This window comes from Equus asinus, chromosome 12, assembly GCF_041296235.1.
Source record: "Equus asinus isolate D_3611 breed Donkey chromosome 12, EquAss-T2T_v2, whole genome shotgun sequence".
Taxonomy (NCBI): Eukaryota; Metazoa; Chordata; class Mammalia; order Perissodactyla; family Equidae; genus Equus; species Equus asinus.
The window spans coordinates 5,563,132-5,584,964 of NC_091801.1; the positions used below are offsets into that span (position 1 = coordinate 5,563,132).

The 21,833-nt window shown below is 34.8% G+C and overlaps 1 long non-coding RNA gene across 6 annotated transcripts in view; it reads left to right on the top strand.

Moving 5' to 3' along the window:
• Nucleotides 1-21,833, top strand: part of LOC139039873 (uncharacterized) — a 423,143-nt gene that overhangs the window by 128,163 nt on the left and 273,147 nt on the right. The gene's annotated exons all lie outside the window — the stretch shown is intronic.

A 21,833-nucleotide genomic window follows, 5' to 3' on the forward strand; every position in this document is an offset into this window, starting at 1 on the left:
TTGTTTTTTAATGGGAATATATATAAATGGATAAAGACTAGAATAAAAAATGCCAATAGTCCCATAACAGAGAAATGATAACTCATTAACATTTGGATATATAATCTCCAGTCATATCTCCATTTCCTATGTGAGCTGCGTTGACCTCATCTCACAAGACTTCGGTAAGACTATGTCAATTTTTTTCCCCTATTCTGTGGTATATCTTCTCTAAGAGCTTAGAGAATTCACAAGGGGCATATAATATATATATTTTGCTAGTTATTTCTGGTTTTTATTTCTGCATCCTACTGTATTCTTTTTCACTATTCTGCATTTTTGCGATTAGTACTTTATCTATCTTTACATGTTCACCACAACATGAACACAGATCCTTTCATTCATTCAAAAAATACTCAGTGGGGGCTGGCCAAGTGGCCGAGTGGTTAAGTTCGCGCGCTCCGCTGCAGGCGGCCCAGTGTTTCGTTGGTTGGAATCCTGGGCGCGGGCATGGCACTGCTCATCAAACCACGCTGAGGCAGCGTCCCACATGCCACAACTAGAAGGACCCACAAAGAAGAATATACGACTATGTACTGGGGGGCTTTGGGGAGAAAAAGGAAAAAAATAAAATCTTTAAAAAAAAAATACTCAGTGAATACAGACTCTGTGGAAGGCGCTGTTCAAGATCCTGGGGAAACAACAGTGAGAAAGACAGATGGAAGCCTATTCTTGTGAGTTATATTCCAGGGGTGGTGAAGAGTATGAGGGCAGACGCCCAGGCAAACAAATGAGTATAATAGCTTATACGTCAGATGGTCTTGAGTGCTATGGAGAAAAATTAAGCAGTGGAGTACAGTAGGGGTTGCAGTTTCTAAAAACTGGTCTGGAAAGATCTTACTGGGCAGGTAACATTTGATCAAAGACCTGAATGGGGTCTTTCAAGTTTGAGGACACTTTTAATTGCTATGTCATCCTACCAAACTAAAAAGAAAGGAAAAAACAAAGGCAAAAACTCTATAAGGTGGCCTTGTTTAAACTTAGACTCGAGTTTCAGGAGAAATAGAAGAAATTCACTATAGCAACCACAAAGCAAAAAACTTAAAATTAAATACTAAATTATTTTTTCTTAAAAAGTCTCATTAATTTAAGGCTTGAGCCTCTTGCAGTATTAATCAACCCCCGTCGCTTGCCTTCCATTACTCTTGATTTCCTTCTCTTTCACTTTCTTCTCTATTCTGCATCCCATTTCTTTTCTCCAGTTCTCTTATCTTTTCCCTTCCCTTGATGTCATTCTTCCCTCACCCTAAAATTCCAGTCGTGAATGAGTGAATACATAGACATATGAACTTGTTTTCAAGTGGGGAAGATATATAATATTTTCTGTGTAGAAATCATTTTCTACTATTTTCATTTTCTACTATTGTCTCCTACTATTCAATGACATCAGTGTCTCATAATCTATATTTAGACAAATTATCAAGGTTCTTTCCTGAACAAAGACTATTCTATCTTGAGGATAAATTATAATTGCTAAAGGTAATGTTCTTGCTACACTATATATGCATGTTTATAAATAATTAGAAACATATTTAAATGCTTTGTAGTCTCCTATTTATTTCATAAAATATTAGCTCTCTGCTATATCATTAGAAATTTTCAAAAATAAGCTTTAATTGCTGCTTATCATTTTGTCATGTGTATATATCTCAGTTTTTGCAAAGAATTTTACTATTGTAAAGCATTCTGGCTATTTCCGTTTATTGTTATTATCATTATTATTCTTATTCCTAAAAATAATGTGGATTTCACATCACATACTCTGCAACAAGAATTGCCTGGTTGGTATGTAATCTGGACACAATACTGAGTAACTATGGGACTCTGGACCAGTTACTTAAAGCCTCTGGTCCTCAATTTTCTCATAAGTAAAGTAAGGGTAATAATAGTACAAAGTTTATAGGATCGTGGTGATAATTAGTAAGTTAACATATTGAAAACCTTTAAAAAAAAGATGACACGACAATTGTTCATTAAATTTTGCGTATGGTCGTTATTATTAGAATCATTATTACATTTTGGAAAAATATTTGTGCATACATTTCTGATTATTTCATTAGGGCTGGAAGTGGATGTATTATGTAAAACCAATGAAAATATAATGAATTTAAAGTCATGGTCCTTATGAGACTGGTTCCCAGATATGAATGAGAATACTCATCTAACTTTATTAGTACTGAATAATATGCTTTTAAAACATTTAATAGTTGATAAACAATAATGATACCACATTATAATGTGTACTTATTTTGTATTGCTGGTTGCTATAAAGTTTTTTCTTATGTTTATTGACATTTATATTTCTTCCACCAATTATTCTCTTTGTATCTCCACCCATTTTTCTATAAAGTTTTAAGTTTTTTAAAACTACATTTCTAATAAAGCAGAATAAATGTAAATGTAAAAGATTGCATACAAGAGCCTCTGCAAACTTAATTTTAGGAATAATTTGAAACATAAATATTTCAAAATAGTGGAAATCCAGATGTTTAAATACCACCAAGAGAATTATGAAAATTCCTTTAGCAATCTATTCTGATCTTAGAAAATTTTAATTATATGTGGCTTTTTTATTAAACAAAGGGAAATCTTTACAAAGTTCTATTAAAAATTGATTTCTGACCATAGGGCAGTAGAAAAAAATTCTAATAAAAAGAATGTGTTTTAGAAATTAGAATAATCTAAAACTGAATGTGTAAATGATGAAACTAAGATTCTTCTGGCACTTACTTTTCAACCTCAATTTATGAAAATCCCGGCAGCATTCTATTGAAATTATGGGCTTTACAACGGCCAAATTGAATTCTGATAGCTTACCATTATAAGATCAGTCGGTCAGCCGAATGGTATAGATTATTGCCTCCTCAGCTGTGGACTTCTAGCAGGGCACCGTGGGAAGCTTAAAATTTAAGGCATATTTAGTTGCACCCTTGTGTGATATAAATGACTATTTTAATATTTAAATTTCCCTCTGTTGGGATATAAAAGATATATCTCTCTGCACATTGTGCAAACAGGAGATAGATACATTCTGCCTCTTTAATTTTTCACGTCTATTCATTGAAGCACTTTGTCTTACAATAATGAGCTTTCTTTGGTTTTCCTTTTATGTTATGGAGTTCTGTATGTGCTTTGAGTAAAGGCTCCGTGGGAAACACTAATAATCCCTCGGTATGAGTATTATTTCTGATTCTGGAAGGAATGCAAATTTGTGTATCAGAAGAATCCCCAGGGTTTGTTTCCACCATTTGTAATTATTAACATACGGGCACAGGTGAGACCAGTTCCGGATGGTGGTATTTGGTTTTCAATTAGATTTTAATCTTTTGTTCAACCTGTTAGTATAAAGGGACAATGAAAACAACCAGAAGCACTTAAGGTTTACACCCAGACGTCTGCCTAGTGAGAAAGAACGCACTGAGTAGTTGGGGTTGGGCATTCTCCAGAATGATATCCTAAAATACGCTAAGTGTTAGGAGAACTATTTTACAACTTGTTGGCTCCTGCCGTCTTATGATAATCATTTTATTAGAGTTCCCATTTACCTTTATTTGATTTACCTTTATTTGATGTACAGACATACTTTTGTCTTCTTATATAATGTAAACACCTCATTCTATACCATTATTTAAAAGGTATACAGCCATACAAAATAGCATTAAAACACTAGATAGCATAATTATCTATGCAGTTTTATAATAACTGAAAAACAAATTTTGTTTCCTTGTTAAAGTTACTACATGCTCTACAAAAGAGTTTAACAGAATTTAAATATACGCACACATACAAGTCTATTCTACTATTTTGGAGAAAACCACCCACATAGAAATGATTAATACAAATCCATGGAAACCTTTTTTTTGTTGATGCTCACTAATGAAGTATATATAGGGAAGTTCATAGAGCAAATGCAAAGCCCTGTTGAGGTGTGGGAATGTAGTTTTAAGACTAGTTTAAAACGACCTCAAGGGAAAAGAAATGCATATAGCAATGTCTGCTCGATTACAGAATACTCCCATAATAAATTATAAGGTAACCTGGTGTTGAAGCCCAATGTAATTACCTCTCTTAGAAGAGAGATTCTGTGACTATTCACTACAGAGATAAGCAAAGCAAAAATGTTCAACCAATTCTCTGATGCTGTTTCATCAAATTGTTAATGGATAATTGTTTACCATATTATTCTATTCCTGACGGTCCTAAACTGCTCTGAAATATCAGATATCTTGCTTAGGACTGCTTTAACATATGTTAGAAAAGTTTCCTTTGGGGGCCAGCCCCGTGGCTGAGTGGTTAAGTTCTCGCGCTCCGCTTTGGTGGCCCAGGGTTTGCCAGTTCGGATCCTGGGCACGGACATGGCACCACTCATCAGGCCACAATCAGGCAGCATCCCACGTGCCACAACTAGAAGGACCCACAACTAGAATATACAACTATGTAGTGGGAGGCCTTGGGGAGAAGAAGAAGGGAAAAAAAGATTGGCAACAGATGTTAGTTCAGGTGCCAATCTTTACAAAAAAAAAAAAAAAAAAGCAAGAGAAAAGTTTCCTTTGGACCAAGGCCAGGCTGAATGGTCTTTTCACTCACTCCCAAGGCTGCTCTGAATCAGTCAATAGCCTGGTCCTTTCAAGTCGTCATCTTCAAAGAAACCTCAGGTTCTTTCATGGGCAAGATGTTCTGTGTTCCCCAGGGAAATAAAATACATTGTTTTGTACTACCTTTCCTTTTTCTTTTCTTTGAATTAATTGCCCCCTGCTTATTTCCTGGTGCTGTGGAAATCTATTTCTTATTTCAAAAATAGTCAATGACTGTGAAGAAACAGTTTGAAGAAGAGCTCTGTAACATTGACCCCTAGATCTAAGGATGCTCAACTCCTTCTACCATTCCATGGTTCTAAAGGGGTTCATTAAATTGAGGCATAAATATTAAGATTGTTTCTTATTTAGAAGGATGCAAAACCACAGAAAATTAAAGGTCAAAAAAAAGTTTATTTAAAAATGGCAGGAAAGCAGAAATCATATTGGGAAAAAAATAACTTTTAGAAAACCACTTGACTTTGAGCTTATGCAAAAAATTGAAGCCACTGGATACAGCCTAGGTGAAAGCCTAGACAAATTAGAGCAGGAGACTTTGTAATTCGGGTCCTAGGCAACGGGGCAGCAGGAGTTGGGAAGATTTGAGCTTAGGAAAGTATAGAGAATTGAGGAAGAAAGACATTTATGGAGGGAGGAGTTTAAAAGGATATAGGATCCAGAGGAGCCACAGCTGATGCTACCCCATATGGCTTCTTGTGAAACTAGGAAAGATGGTTTTCCATCAGATGAGAGAAACCATGGGCCACAGCTCTGGGCTCAATCAGAAACTTCGCTTGCCCCTTCAGCTTTGCGTCTGCGCAGGGCACAGTCTGCTGAACCACGTGTGGCTGTCCTGGGCAGCGCTCTGGGAAAGGACAAACTGTTCCTGATAGGAGGAACAGCCAGAATACCAGGTAGCCAATTTTCAGTCACTCTCTGGCCTGTGTTACGGGCTATTTCATTTTCTCTTACATTCGGTAAGATGATGAGTGTAGAAATGAAAATTTAACAAGAAATCTTGTGTGACTTATGAACATGAGAAGGTAAGTGTTCTAAGAAGCCTCAGAAATTGGGGAAGGGCTACCTGATATACTTAGTTAAATAAGAAAGGATTTCCAAGGTTGCGGAGGATCTGGGAACATCTAGTTGAGACACATGTAAGCTGTTAAATCTAAGACTTTCACATTTTAAGTGACTTAGGTATCATTCACATTCAATGGTAAAATACATGGAAATGACTTTTAGGAAAATAGAGCAAATGTTCTCTCTCTTTAGATAATATGTTTTGAATTTTTTTTTTTAGCACTCTGATGAATTATCTCCCAAAGTGTAGGAATTTCTTTGCATTTATTAGTAAATTATTTAAAAGAATATAAAACATCTCTGGGAAAACACTGACAGTTTCCCATAAGTAATAGGAATATGGCAATTTTCTATTCTTTTCATATGTTCGATGTTACTGGGGAACTCTAAACACTGCAACATTCCAATTCCAGTGAAGAAAATTATGGCCAACTTATGTCCTAGTTCTTCTAACAGTTAAAATATAAACAAACAGAGAAGAAAACCAACAACTCTCCCAAAATCAAGCATTCAAAAGCTTCCAATGCCTTGCTTCCTTATCTCTTCTTTTGCAATTTTGTTAAAGGAAAGAAGTTCCAAACATCAACTCGCGCTTTATTCACTCCTTAAACACTAGCGTTCTGGACTAAATCTGCCCATGCTTTCCCTCTAGAAGTTCTGCGCTTTCTCATTGTTTATTTTAGTTCCATTCATTAAATATGCAACATTATGTTGTCCTTATATTTTTAATTTCCAAGCATTTGATGTTAATGATCATCTCTTTGTTGAACCTCTGCTCTTGAATTTACTATGTCACCCATTTATTTAGCAATCCCTAACCTCTGTGACTGATATTTATCAATCTCCTTCTGTGGATCTCCACCTTTATATATTTTCACTTATATATTTTACTTCTTTCCTTTATCATTCACTCTGTTTCTGGACTTTTCTCATAGATTTTCTTCTACCACCTAAATGTAAATGATTTTTGTCCACATGGACAGTCTTGAAATTTCCAAATGCCTACTGACAATTTTTTTTATGGAAATATTGATCATTTGACTCAAAACTGTTAAATTTTGAGTGAAGTATGGATCATTGTTAAATATTGATTGTTTGACTCAAAATTTGTTATCTTATTGTCTGTACATCCTCCTCTGCCAGTATTCTTGATCTCAGATTCATGGTTCATTCGTGCTAGAAACCTCTATGTGAATTTCAGGAACTTTTCCTTCACCTGCCATCTAGTTATTGGTTTTTCTAAGTTTTCCTTGTTATCACTGGAAAACTTGTGCAAGAAACCGACAAAGCAAGCATACACTGTCTGTGATATGAATCCAACAACATGTGTAGGTTATAATCATGGCATTAGTCTCCTGGCAAAGTTATTGCAAGTTCACATTATTTAACTACTGTCCTGACTGTTGTACAACACTGTTTTAATTTTATATTTCTTATGTAAGCAAAATACATCATTAAAGGGGACTTATTACTATAAGCAAATAAATATATTTATATATGCCTTCCTCTTTCCTAACACTGCTATTATAAAAAGATTGCTTTTCACAAGAAGTAGCCTTAGAATAAAAAATTTCTACAACCAAGTTCAGCACTTGAACTATGTGAAGAGTATATCCATTTTTTTATGCCAAATAAAAGAAAAAGATTAATTTTTTTACCTTTGGGCAATTTAGGTCTTTTGTGTTTGTTGAATTCAAGAGTATTTGGATTTTAAAAATTAAAATTTCCCCATTAATTCTTTACAAAATACATTGTGAATAATTTTAGCAAATAACTTTTAAATGTATTGATATGCTACTCACAATTTATATGTCAAAACATGAAATTGTCTTTTTGAAGATTATGACCTTTCATAGATATTGAATATATAGGATATTATCACAGAAACTGTAATGACTTATGTGCAGCATAACTCTCCAAAAGAACTATATATTATTTATTATTTCTTTAACCTACTAGAATATTGACCCTATTTGGCAGGGAACATTAAATAGACCATGAGGTGGGATACAAAGCAGGTAATACTCATCCAAAGCAGAGAGCAATGGATTTATATATGAATTTGTCATTAAACTTAGTCTATTTTTAAATAAGATATATCATTACATGGATTTAATTTAAAAATACAAAATATCAAATAAAAACCTAAGAAAAAATATGTTTTCAATAGGATTAATCTCATATTGTCTTATTATATTATTTTTACACAGGACTAAGATACCCATGGTTAACTAGCATTTACCTTTGTGATATAAACTATTTTGATTATATCTGGATTAATCTACAAAAATATCTTGTCAACTCTCGTTTGTATGATTATTGTATAAAATGCCTATTTTCCCAGTTAAACCAAATTTTATATTTGGAAGATTCATCTCTATTGGAACATGATAGTAAGGCTAACTGCCATAGCTATAAAATCAAGTCATGTTTATAAAATAGAATTAAACATGTGCATAAGATATTTGTGCATGTGTATGTATAGATATATAGACACAATTGTATAGACGTGGATGCATGTATTTATTTCATGTATATATTTATGTTTGTGTGTGTAAAATACAATTAAAGCAAATTAAATTCATATTTTCATTAAAACTAAGTAGAAGCATTTTTAACAACAAATAATTTATTTAAAAATCAGTTAATCCAAAAGAAACCCATATGATGATTTCAGTAATAATAAAGAAAATTCTCTTTAAGCCAGAAAATAATATTTTGAAAGTTTCATAAAGTAAGAATAACAGAAACATGATGAATATGAAAAAAAGTATATATTTCTATCTCACAGTTTCATCAGCGTAAAGGAAGCTATACCATCTAAAACATCCTCCTCCCCCACACTTATCCCTGAGGTAGGAAACCATATGATTAAAGAGTCTTGCCATTGGACCAATATAGATATGGGGTTTTTTCCTATTAAAAATAAAATAGGTCAATGGGATCCTATTCCAATGTTCTTAGCCATATATACTTTAGTCAGAACAGGCTAATGAGTCTTTCATCTGCACACATACATACATGCACACACAGGAAATTTTTAATACAAAGGCTAATATACAATGTAGAGGGATGGCTGATTATAGGAGTTATGGTAAAGACAGAGGCTGAGGCAAAATTTTCTGGAGTCATTTGTGCTGGTGGGGCTCTCTGGCTGTGAAGCATTGCTTTCCAGCCTTAATAATTGGAGCTATGATGCTGCATGGCTATCCTCAGACTCCACAGACTTCATATTTCTCAAGTGTTTTGGTTCTCAGAGATAGACACTGAAATGATCTGACTTATATGAAGAGTCAGCTATTGGTAAAACCTTGCTTTTAAGTATCTACACAAAGTGTGTCTTGTCATGAACTCATTTTCCATTTATCTTCCATTCTAAGTATCTTACTCTACTGTGATGAGAGGAGAAGCTTCTGCCTGCCTATCCAGGTAGGTGAGTCAATCCCAATTTCCATCCTCTACTGACAGCACTGCACTGTATGATATAAGGAGATAAAAACCTAAACATGCAGTCTATTACTGCTCATAGGTACCTTAGATCTTAGCACATGCAGAGTGAGAGGATATGGTAAAGTGGGAAGGGCATTTTCTATGAAGGCATGAAACCTCATATGACCTGAATTGATCACTTCCAGCAGCACAGCTTCAGCTATCATACACATAAAGTGTGTGACTGGGGACAGATGAAATCTTAGACCCTTCCTAGCAACAGGGGTCTGAGCTTAACATGTAAGGATGGGTAGAAATGCTATACTAAACCCTTGACAAAGGGGGGTTTTAGGATTGCTCAAGACAATGGTGGATGTGTAGTAATCATCAACCTCTCCAAAAGTCCTTCTCAAATAGCATGAAATAACGTCACAACTATGGAAATTCTACACAAAATTACACCCTCGACATTATCTGAGGACAACGAATGCCAAAATTGCAAAGTAACTGTGAGTAAGAGGAAAAGATAAAAATCCCCAGCATTTTGCTCCCCCTTTGTCCTCTGTAAAGCTTTGAGCCGAGCAAGATTGACTGAGAAAAGATGTGAGAGAAGGGATGTTAGCAAAGGTTCCTGTGGGAGAGTTGGAGCAACCACCAGAAAGATTAAAACTACCCTAAAGTTTAAAATACTAATATAGTAACCAGGCAGGTCAGAGCACAGACTGCAGAGAAGAGATTTCAAAGTAGGTGCTATTTAAAAATATCAGATGTCATAGCAAGGACAAGGTAGATAACTTAAAGAGACAGACTCAGTTTACAGGGATGAATGAGATATAAAGGCACAAGATTCTAAATACGTAACTTCTAAGAAATTAAAAAGGCAAATATGAAGGAAGAAGTGACCTTTGGCAATGAGATGGTGGGGGGAGAAAGAAGAAAAAGGGAGAGATTTATAGGCTTGCAAGGCAAAAGGAGAAAAATGATACATACTCAAGATTGAAAGACCCACAACTCACCCAGCCCACTAAAACAAACACACAAGGAAACAGACAACTAACTCCGTCAACGTACCTGATTTTTCCTAGTCTGGCAGGAAATGACACCAGTAAAATGAGAATCTAGTAAAACTCCTTAGTACTTTAAATGAACAAAAGCATTGTAAAGTTAAGAGGAAAATATTTTTAAAAATCAGAAAAAATTTCACACAATTGATGGAGCAAATCTATGCTAAAAAGAACAAAGAAACAGGAAAAAAATAATATGTCTATACTCCAAAAAGCATTAAACACATTTGAGTAAGCATTTGAGGATCTGAAAAATCACCTTGAATACGAAATTTTAGAATTAAGTATACAAATAGAAAAAAATGAAAATAAAAATGATAAGCTGGGAAAATGTGCAAAAAATGACTAAATTATCTCTAAAACAAAAAATTAATTTTAAGATACACATGAAAGAACAGACTCAAATTAAGATTTAATAAAAATACATTAAATGAAGATAGGAAAACAGCCAAGATAATGAAAATGGCACAATAAAGTAAACAGTGTTAAAAAGTAGTGGAAATGGAAGATAGGCAAAGAAGGAATAATATTCATATTATTGGAGTCTCTGAAAAAGAAAAAACAAAAAAATTTAATATATTTAAGACTATAAACCAAGAAAACTTTTCAGAGATACAAAAAGGAATGTGAATCTACACATTGAAAAAAGGCTTACCAAACACTTAAAAAAGTTAATCCAAAATGATAAATGTCTAGACATTTCCCAGTAAAACTATTAGATTTCAAAGATGAAGATAAAATCCTCAAGGTCCCCAGACAAAAAGATGAAAGAATTCACAAGGGTGAAAGAATTAAAGGAACATCAGACTTTGCAAAATCATATACAAATCAAGGTACCAATGGAGTAGTATTTTTTTTAAACTCAGTAAAATAAAGTTTGAACCCAGGAGTTTATGTCTAGACACGATGTCCTTCAAATATCAAGCATATTAGAAAAAGTTTTTAATATATAAGAACTTAGGAAATTCTGCAGGCGTTAGTCATTCCCACAGATCTATTAAAGTTTGATGTCATCTAAATAATGACTGAGAAAACTTTTGTCAAAAAAAACTGATGGTGAGCATTTTAAAATACGTAAACGTATACATACAATTAAAAGAAAGATGAGGATGAAGGTGGACAAATTAGTGTTATATCATCTAAGTAGAAATAATGGAGCTAAAATGATGAGCATAAAGAAAAAAACAGAAAAGATTATTGTTAAAAGGCAATGGATGATTAAAAAGATATTAAAGAATCAAATAAGGAAATGCAGCACTAAAGGCATCAATGAAGTTAGAAGTCCAAAGGGAACCATTGGATCAACTACATAGACATACCTTCCTAAGTATCAAAATGAGCTAAAAGAGAGAGAGCGCAAAGAATATTCACTTAGTTCCAGAAAATGAATTCTAAATTTGGTGGTAGAAGTTTGAGGAGAATCAAGACTTGCATAGCCTCAAATTCTCTCTCCCAGTTTATTAACTACAAAGGAAAAGAGAGTAACTTGACGTTGGAGAAAACCGGCAGACGTCAGACCAACCAAGTGATCAAGGTAAAGACCCTGGTGACAAGGCCAGCACCATTCTAAACTCCTTGATATGATTCACTGAGGACATAACATCACTTCTGTGTTATTCTTGCAAAGTAATGCATAAAACTTTTCCGATTATGAGAGAACTTCAGACAAACCCAATGGAGGAACATTACAACGTAATCAATCAGGACTCTTCAATCAAAGTGTGTTAAAAGTGCCGAGTCATGAAAAGACTGAACAACTGTTACAGGTTCAAGGAGACCATGGAGACTTAAAGATATAATGCACTATGGGATCATTGGTAGACTCCTGGAAAAGAGAAAGGACGTTAGTGTGAAACTGGTGAAATTTGAGTAAGTCTGTAGTTCTGTTAATAGTAGTATGTCAATGTTAATATCCTGATTTTGATACAATTTTGGAGTGAGTATATTATTCTAAGTCTAAAATTATTACAAAATTAAAAACTTTTTTAAAAAGCTCATTGAGAAAAATAATACGTTAAGTAAAAAGCTTTTGAAGAATGAGGAAAAAATGAGTGATCCAAGCAAAGTATATTCCTATGACAAGAGGAAAAGTCAATCAATACATTCCATTCCTAATTTTAACCTGAGTTAACAAGACACTTTGCTAATTAGACCATCAAATAAATATTAACTTATGAGCCTGCCAAATCTGCGATTAGAGACGAAATCAAATATCCCTTTCAAATTAATCAAAGATAAATTCATCTTTATTAGTTACCTTTCAAAAACCAGGGCCAGGAGTGACATCTAAGCAGAGCACCCCAAATCTGGATGGAAACCCATATGGAGCTAGTCCCTGTTTCTCCTCTTCAATGTTTTCCAACCCTGACTGCCCACTCCCCACCACTACCACCACTCCCAATGCTTAGCTCTATTTCCTTCATGAATTCACCCAGATTGCAAGATTGGGCTACCAGAATTGTGTTGACTCCTTGATTTGGGGTGATTCTCCCTCATGTTGGACATGGGCTGGAGTCTGGCCTCTGGCTTACCATTGGCTAGTCTTGAGCTAGAGCCACTTACGTGAGCTCATGAAAAAAAGGCTCTTTCAGCTCCCTGTTCCAACCATGGTGACATCTCTGGTCCAGAAGACCCTAGAGAGTCAGGAGGCAGGGGGTGGGAAGTAACATTTAATAGATACTGGGTTTGCCATATCTGACTAAATGGCTCATGGGTGTTGAGAGTCGATTGTGGTGTTATTTTTCATCCAACAGCCAAAGCAAATATGTCTGTGGCTACCAGTACTGAATGCATATTTGTCACAAATATGATAAGTTATCAAGTGTTACCTAGAAACAAGATTGGAACATAAGAATTGCAGGTTGTACGCTCTCCAGTTTTAACATTCAAATTTATTCTATGCTAAAGAAACTTCTTGTTCAGTACCTTGAAAGGGCCAGAGAAGAGCCTTTTCCCCTTCAATGTTCCTGATAATGACTTTCAAATGTTGGCATTTATGCATGAGCAGAAGCCACTTTTCAAAGGATAATGTAACTGAATTTATCTTCTTCTTTTGACCTTTCAATGACTTTTTGGTCTTGCCTCACTTATCTATCTTACTTCCTGGTTTTGCCATTCTCTCTCATCTTCTGAGATCATTGAGTCATCGCTTCAGGGTGACCCTCTTCAAAGACAGATGCATCGGTACTAAGGCTTTGTCTGTTTTGGATCAAGGCTTCAGAGTTTGCTCCAGCAGAAAATTAGAAGCAATATATCAGTTGTACCATTATTCTTTAAAATCCTTCACAAATGTAGACTTTCCTGTTGCTTGGGTAATGACCTATACAGATTTTTTCCAATATTTTAATGATATTCTTTCCCATAGAGTAATATGTTTTTTAAAAAAGACTTCAAAATTCTAACTTTCTACCTAAACTTAATAAAGCAAAGCAATAATAAGAGAAGGATTATAAAGTGTAATGGACATACTTTCACATATCTATTACAAATCAAGAAAATTACCAAATGAGAAATACAAACCATGAATGTTGAACAGAATTTTTAGTTAATTTTCTAACTGGAATTTCTTACTTAGACCATCAAAGGAAGAAAGACTATTGATCTATAAAAATAAAAAACAGAAAATAGAGCAGCAAAAATTATCACTGCCTTTGTGATGCTTTTAAGGCTCACATTACATACATATATATTATATTGTAATATATTACATATTATATTTATATATGTTATATATTTACATGGTACAAAGGAAGACAATATTTTTGACAACTATTGGATTGTTGCTACTCCAATAAAAATTATGGGTAAATTGCTATCATTTTTATATAAAGAGTTATCTGTATTTATTAACCTATAATTATATGGTAGGAAATATTGACATAAAAGAAGGTAGTACCTCACCAGTAGAAATCTTTCTATTTTTCATTTAACAAAAATAAGGCCTTTTACATAATGTTAAATTTAAGCATGTGGATTTAAATCTATACAGTTGTTTTTCAAGGATTTTATAGATTTATCCTAAAAAGTACCTTAATTATCTATTTTACTTTGTTTGCATTAGCAGAATATTTAACAGAAATAGAAATACGGTCAAATCATATTCTTAGGAAATGAGCCCTTTTTTGCTATACAGTATGTACTGAACTAAAAAAATTCTAAAGTAAATGAAATGTGATGATTATTAGAGGAATTAGAGGAGTCATAATTTTAACGAATTCGAGCATGATTGTATAAAATACAGTTTAGCCCAATGATATTTTTAAAGGCTATCAGTTTTTCTTGATTTACATGGATTTTAGAAAATTTTAAACATGTAACCAAAACGAGCTACATGTGTGTGTATACTTATACATTTATATATGAATATCCATATTGACAATAATTGTATAAAATATTCACTTCACTAAATTTCAACAAGTGGCTCATTAATTATGCAAATTTTTGAGTATTCTACTTTTCCCAGCTTTTTCTGTGTGCCTTTGTGAGTGTGTATATGTCTGTGTGTGAAGATCTTTACCTGAAAAATGTTTGCTACTGTGCATTAGATTCATTTAAATTTAAGCCTTCAATAGGATTGAAAAGCATTACTCTCAGCTTACAGAGTGTCAGGTGTTTTGCTAGATGCTGAGAAAAGAAAGACTAACGGTGCCTTATTTAGAGGGGTACCCAGTCTAACGGAGGCCACGTTCATGTGTGTCACTGAGCCAAGCGCACTGTACTAAGAGTCTAGGGACCCCAGAGGAAGGGGTGATTTATATGGTCTGCGGAGAGTGGATACCCATTTTCAAAGGAATTGGCATTGAACTGGCCTATGTCTGATATGCATTGCTTTTTACTTCTGAATTCTATATTTTCTCAACAAAGGCTCCCTCAAACCTGTGACTCTTCAATTCTGGAATTCCATTTTGCTCCCATGCTTTCCCAGTTCTGGAGCTAGGACGGCAGTGATGCAGGAGGAGACATCTCCTTGACAACTAGTCTCCTAAACATTGTAAGACCCAGGCGGGCCGACTTCCGACAGCCGCAGCCTGGAAGTGCCGCTAAGGAAATTACTTTTTTTTTTTTTTTAAGATTTTATTTTTTCCTTTTTCTCCCCAAAGCCCCCCGGTACATAGTTGTGTATTCTTTGTTGTGGGTTCTTCTAGTTGTGGCATGTGGGACACTGCCTCAGGGTGGTCTGATGAGCAGTGCCATGTCCGCGCCCAGGATTCGAACTAACGAAACACTGGGCCGCCAGCATCGGAGCGCGCGAACTTAACCACTCAGCCACGGGGCCAGCCCCTAAGGAAATTACCTTTTGAATCTCCTCTTCTAATACATGGTGAAACCGGGTCCCAGAGGAATTACATTATTTTCTCAAGTTTGTAATGTTTTAGGGTGACAAACCAGCCTAAAAGTTCAGACGTTTAGACGTGAAGTTCGAGTGCTTAGCTTGGTTTAGTTTTGCTTTCCAGGCTACGTCAATATTTCCCAAAATTTCACGTAGATGAGAAAATATGAGTATCCTCTCTTCATTAAGATTATTGGTCCACTTACTGTCTTCATGACCATTTCCAAAGAGTCATTTCAGAGAAATAAAATGATTCACACATGAATGTTATAGACTGGAGATTTGAAATACCATTAATTCTTTTTTTTGTTTTCCAGTGAGGTCATGTTTTTGCCACTTGTTCATAAAAAGAATTATTATTTAATATTCCCTTGTCTAATTCCTTGGTCTGTGAAACAATAAAAGTATTCAGTTGCTTGAAATATGTTGCATACTTTTTCAGATTCTTTACATTTAATTGTGGATAGTCTCATGCTCTATACAGATTTTCACGAAAATATCAGTCAGTCCGTTTTTGTCCCTCCAGGTCTCTTGCACTGTCATTTTAGTGTGAGATAAAAACGCTACACAAATGGCACATTTCCTCAAATAACACCTTTAAAGATTAGCAAATATTCTTCTTTCTCTGAGGTTTCTTCTGTTCAAGATTTAAAAATATGATCATCAAAATAAAGCAGTTGTTTAAAAGCAACCCGACCTCTAACCCTACAAACTCTCTCCTCAGGCTGCCCTTGGCATATTGTTGCATAATTAATTTGTCTCAATAACCTATTTTCCAAATATTTAACATAAATAAAAAGATAATTTTAAAAAGAGGATTCATTCTATTGGGTAAGAATGAGAAGACTGGAAATTGTAACAGCCGTTTCAGGTGCTCCCTAAAATTCTGCTTGAATCCCCATTTCTCTTTAATCCCTATGTTTCTCTATTTAATCTTATATGTTCTCTTGTATCATAGAACAGTTTAACTCATTCCTTTACATTGCTAGTGTTTAAAATCCTTTAGCCAACAAGAAATATAAGTTGGTTTTTAAACAGTTTAAAAATAAAAAAAGGAAGATAAATGAAAGAAGAGTTAAGTGGAAAAAATAATTTAATAAGTAATAAATAAAATCAGTCTCTAGGCTAGCTATTCTCGCTCTTGCTGGAGACTTTCAATAACTCCGTGAGCCACATATTCTTATTCGTCATTCACGGAAGAGGAACTCAGACTCAGAAAGCTGAACTACCATGGCCGACACGGGACAGCCTGTCTGTTGGAGGGCAGGATTTGGACAGAGATGTAATGCCACAGCTGAGACTCTAGTCCTGCTTTGTGCTACTGCCCAGTTTCATTCAGTGGAAGATCTAGACTTTTGAATCATGTTCTTTCTGATTCTTCAGCCTCTGCTCTTTCTATTTCCCACGTTTGGTTCTCCGTGGTGCCCACGGAGTTGAGCCAATTGCTCTTCTGGTCATGAAAATGAAGTTTCTGACTCAACAAGTACTGCTCACCCACCCACAGGGGTCTAACTTCCATACAGAGCACAACAGACACCCTTTCCAATGTACAAAATAGACATATTTAAAAATCTGGTTTCTCAAATCTTTACTACTTTAAATCTTTACCAACTGTGCTTTCAAATTTCCCTTTCCCATTTGGATTTTCATCTTTTAAAATCCAAAGCATCATGAAATATAGGAGATATACAACAATTGAGAATGAAAATATAATTCTGAAATACTATGAATAGGTTGCCAGTCTAAGCTTACACACAAGTCAGTTAAACGCCTTTGACAGCATCCTGAAGACTGACGGAATCACGCTCCATCAGTTCACAAGTGAGTGGGAAATTCCAGGTCATGGGCTTCCCCTAAAACACCTTGCCCTAGGCCTAGAGAGCAACTCTCCATCCTCTTCCTCTCAGTGGGAATGCCTTTGTTATCCTCAGCTGCCTGAGGGGAATTTCAGGTAGAGAAACACCCACAAGCTGGTTCTCAATTGCTTGCCTTCCAGTGTCTATTATGTTATATGCATATTTTTGCTCTTTGTAACCAAAACAAGGGAGCTATTCTTTTCATTTGCTTCATCGAGTTGCCAAGTAGAGAGGCACAAAGGTACTGAGGCAAGAGCGCTGAGCAGAATACTCAGGTCTAAGTTCTACTCTTGGTCCTGCCACTGACTGTGTAAAGCTGGAAAAACCACAGAACGTCTCTGGGCTCTGCTCATTTGTGAGCTAAAATTCTTAGATTGTTTCTAATCATGCTTAGGTTCCTAGTCACTCTAAAACATCTATGTTTTAAGTAGAATGTGACTTTGAAAAGTGAACCACAGACCAGGATTTCAATTCCTGCTCTGTATATCTAAGATATCTCAGGACACAAAACAGGGAGAGCCCACGAAGGAGATATTATGCATTATATCTACTCTGAGAAATGTCATCTGAAGCTTGCAAAACTGTAATCAAATATAAATATCAGGTATTTAAATAATTATATAAGATTTAATCAACGTGTAAGACAAAAAATCTAAAATATTGCAAAATGGTCTTCCTAACGAGTTGCAGAATGTCTCGGGTTCCAGCTTAATCTGGAACTAACGATTAATGCATGCAGGAGAATGAAGTTTATAATAGTAATGCTAATAATGAATAATTCTGTCAGGCTAAATTCTCATTATATTCTCTGGACTCGCGAGACAAGTCCAAGAGGCATTAACATGGGAAAATTGTTTAATAATTTTATAACTGTAGTAATGCAATATGTCTGTGTAATTGCCACTTTTAGCCTTTTCAAATGTCAGTAAAAGGAATTATTTTCCTTTTTAATTTCAGTGATGTTGATAGAATACTTAGTCACATTCTATTACCCTGAAACATGCAGTATATATTTCCTCAACCTATATTCATCAGAGATAGAAGCTGTGAATTCTATACCATTTTACTAAAATTGTGATTATTATAATATTTAAGCAGGATAGTAGATCATTATTGATAAAAACTACCAAAACATTTATTACATTATCTATTTACTCATTCTTTCCTGTTACATATTTCATGTAAAAATACCTTAACATTTTTTCTAAAAATTGTATTGTTTCTGGAAATATTCATAAACATAACTTGGAAAAGAGCCAGTCATTTCAGTAAAAAGGATGAGGCCAATCATCATTTAGAAAATAACTTTAAATAGAAAATCTGGGAAGATTCTAATCTCATTGATATCCCATAATCTCTTTCAAGAGTGGCTAACCGGTTACTAACACAGGAATGCCTTTTGAACTCATTATTTTTTCCATGTTAAAGAAAAAACATTCCCAATATTCATCAACTGTAAGACAACACTGCTCTGAGTCCCTCTGTGTCACTGGTTCTGAGTGTGGTCCATGGACCAGAAGCATGAGCATCACGTGAACTTTTTAGAAATGCGGATTATTGTGCCTCATTCAAAACTACTGAATGCAACCGTCTAGGGGTGGGCCCAACAATCTGTATTTGAACAAACCTTCTAGGTGATTCTGATGCACAGCAAACACAGCAAAGACTGAGAACCACTGCTCTATGTATACGTAGTTTTGCTTTTGGTTCTTTTTTAAAACAGACTTCATTTTAAAAGCAGTTTTAGGTTCACAGCAAGGTTGAGCAGAAAGTATGGAGAGTTCCCACATATATTCCCTACCCCACAAATGCACAGCATAGTCTCCCCCAATATTGACATCTTGCACCCGAGTGGTGCATTTCTTACAGTTGATGAACCTTTACACATGATTTTAAGAATGAAAAAACATGTTTTCCTTTGGAAGTCATATCTTTGTACCTTAGTCTTTCTTTAAGGATTAGTTTTAAAAAAATTTAAGTATTAACTGGCATATTCATTGTGCCTATTAACTTGTTCTTCTCATTTGTTTGTTAGAATTTATGTAGCCATAAACTGAAGTTCTAATGATCACTTATTACATATAGGGCAGTTCTGATATTGTGAAGGATTCACTGGGGCCCTGAGAATTCGTGACGTCCCACAAGATCCTTTTTTTCCTTGTAGCATCCCACAGCAATCAACAGGCAAAGAAAAGCAATTGTCAAATATCTTTAATGAACTAAGTTGTTAATCATTCTTAGAAAATTTGAGTTACCTTTTTAGCCAAAATCTGCCTAAATTATCATATAGTTGCTAGTAGTTGTGTGCCTTTATTCCTCATTGGGTAGCTGTGATATATGTATGTTCTTGTTCTATTTTGTATATTTTAATTTATCTGTTGTTCAAATATTAGAATTTCTAGTAGGTGTCAGATGTTATGCCAGGCAAGGATGAGAAACACAGTTCCAGAGGAAGTCCTTAAGAATCTGTGTCACTCCTCCAAAATGGGATCACCTTCTGTGGAATGATTTGCTGTCTGAGTGTGTATCTTACATTCCAGGTTCTCAGAAGCAGAGAGATGAACCTTTAAATTAAGAAGATGTGTTTGAAAGTGAAAGAAGGGCTATCTATGATAACTCAGAGACAACTGATTTCATTGGCAAGCTGCGATATATAACTGCTATGCGTTGTTTTTCTTACAGTGTAAACTTTTGATTTTTTTTCTATTTCTTTATTTTTCATGACTTGTGACTGTTAGCATCATGGTTATACTACACTAATGGCCATTAGTCAAACAATATTAATCTATTTTATATAGCCTCTGGTAGTGTCCTCATCTTATCAAATGGAAAACTAACACAAGAAATGTGGGAAATACTTGTTTCCAGAAGATCTTTTGCATTGTTCTTGTTTGTCTCTCCACCCATTGGTTTACGGGCGCCTGTGTTGACAGCAGGGGTGCTAGCTTGGCCAGATGGTATCCTCTCCGTGGCACCGTGCTTGTTATTTTGTTTGCTGAAATGATCAAACTGACAGAGCTCAGTTCGTGTTTTAGACACCTGGAGTCATCTCTACTTCCAGTCTTGGAGAACTCTTTCATGGATTGATGCTGCTATGATTAGACAGATCATAGGAGTATAAAAGAAAGGAAAGAGTTTTCTAAAATTTGTAAACTAATTATATTTGGAATCTTATTTTTTAGAAGAATATATTCTCTCGTATACATAGCATGCAAATTCTCTATTTACAGAATGATAATTAGGTCTCAAAATGAGAAGAGAAAAGAGGTGATAGGGATAGTAGTTGAATAAAAGATAACATTTTATTTATGAAAAGAGCATGTCTCATGTAATCTGTAAAAATGAATATAGTGTTGTGTTCCTATGGAGGTATTTTTAGTTAGTTAATACTCATGACTGAAATCATGCAGGTGGGAATAGTTAACACTGACTCCTGAGCTGGAATGTGTGTTTGTGCTCTCAGCTTAAGATGCTGCGATCGCAGAAGAGTTTTCAACTACTGCTTTGTGGAGGACTGTTACTCAACCCAGGTTCACTCTGTTTATATGCAAGTTAAATTTTATTAATAAAACAGCATTCTCCCAGTGGAAGAAAGAAAGAAGAGTGAGGTTCAAAACAAATTAGGAAAAGGATTTGAAATGCGCTGCATTGATTTGTCTCAAGTTCTTAGAACCTACCAATTTAATTCTTTCAACCCAGCAAATTGCTCTTTTGAATTAGTTTTCAGTCTTTCCACGGAAGAAAACATAGCAAGTTAAGAGAGGGAAAAAGAAGAGAGATTAGACTTTTATCGCCTACATGCCTCTTTAATTCTTTTATTTTTCTAATATAAAGGAGAACAATAGTATATTTCTGATGCTTTATCTCTATTGATTACTGCTATTCTTAGCTTTTCTCTGTCTCAAATCGTTTCTGTTTGATATTTTTTCTTTCTTTTATCTTAATGGAATAAGTGTTAAAGATATTTTCTCTCATTCTTCAATAAATATTAAAAATATGTTGAGACAGAGAAACATTAACCTTTGTAGGAATATCTTATCCTTGGGCACACTCACAACATTGTAACATCAACTTACAAAAGCGATTTAGCTTTCCAAGAATGCTTTTCATGCATCTGGAATACTCATAGAAATGCTGTTTTGTTCAAAACATCTGGGAGCATTTCTTTGCTGCATAGATTTGGATGAGCAGAAAACACAATAAGCATCTATGTTGCAAATACCCAGCACAGAAAGGATTGCTGTGTCCTCCAATTATATACCCTATACACAGATTGAAAATGTTCTTAAAACCTCATTCTAAATGGCTTGTGCCAACATGGTTGCTTCTAAAAGACAAACAATTTAGTCAAAGCTTTTCAAAAATCCAGACAACAAATTATACCTTTCTATCCGTAATGCCTGTGTAATTGTGGGAATCTCAGTGATGTATTTATATCCCTCTCTGTGTGATGACTTGT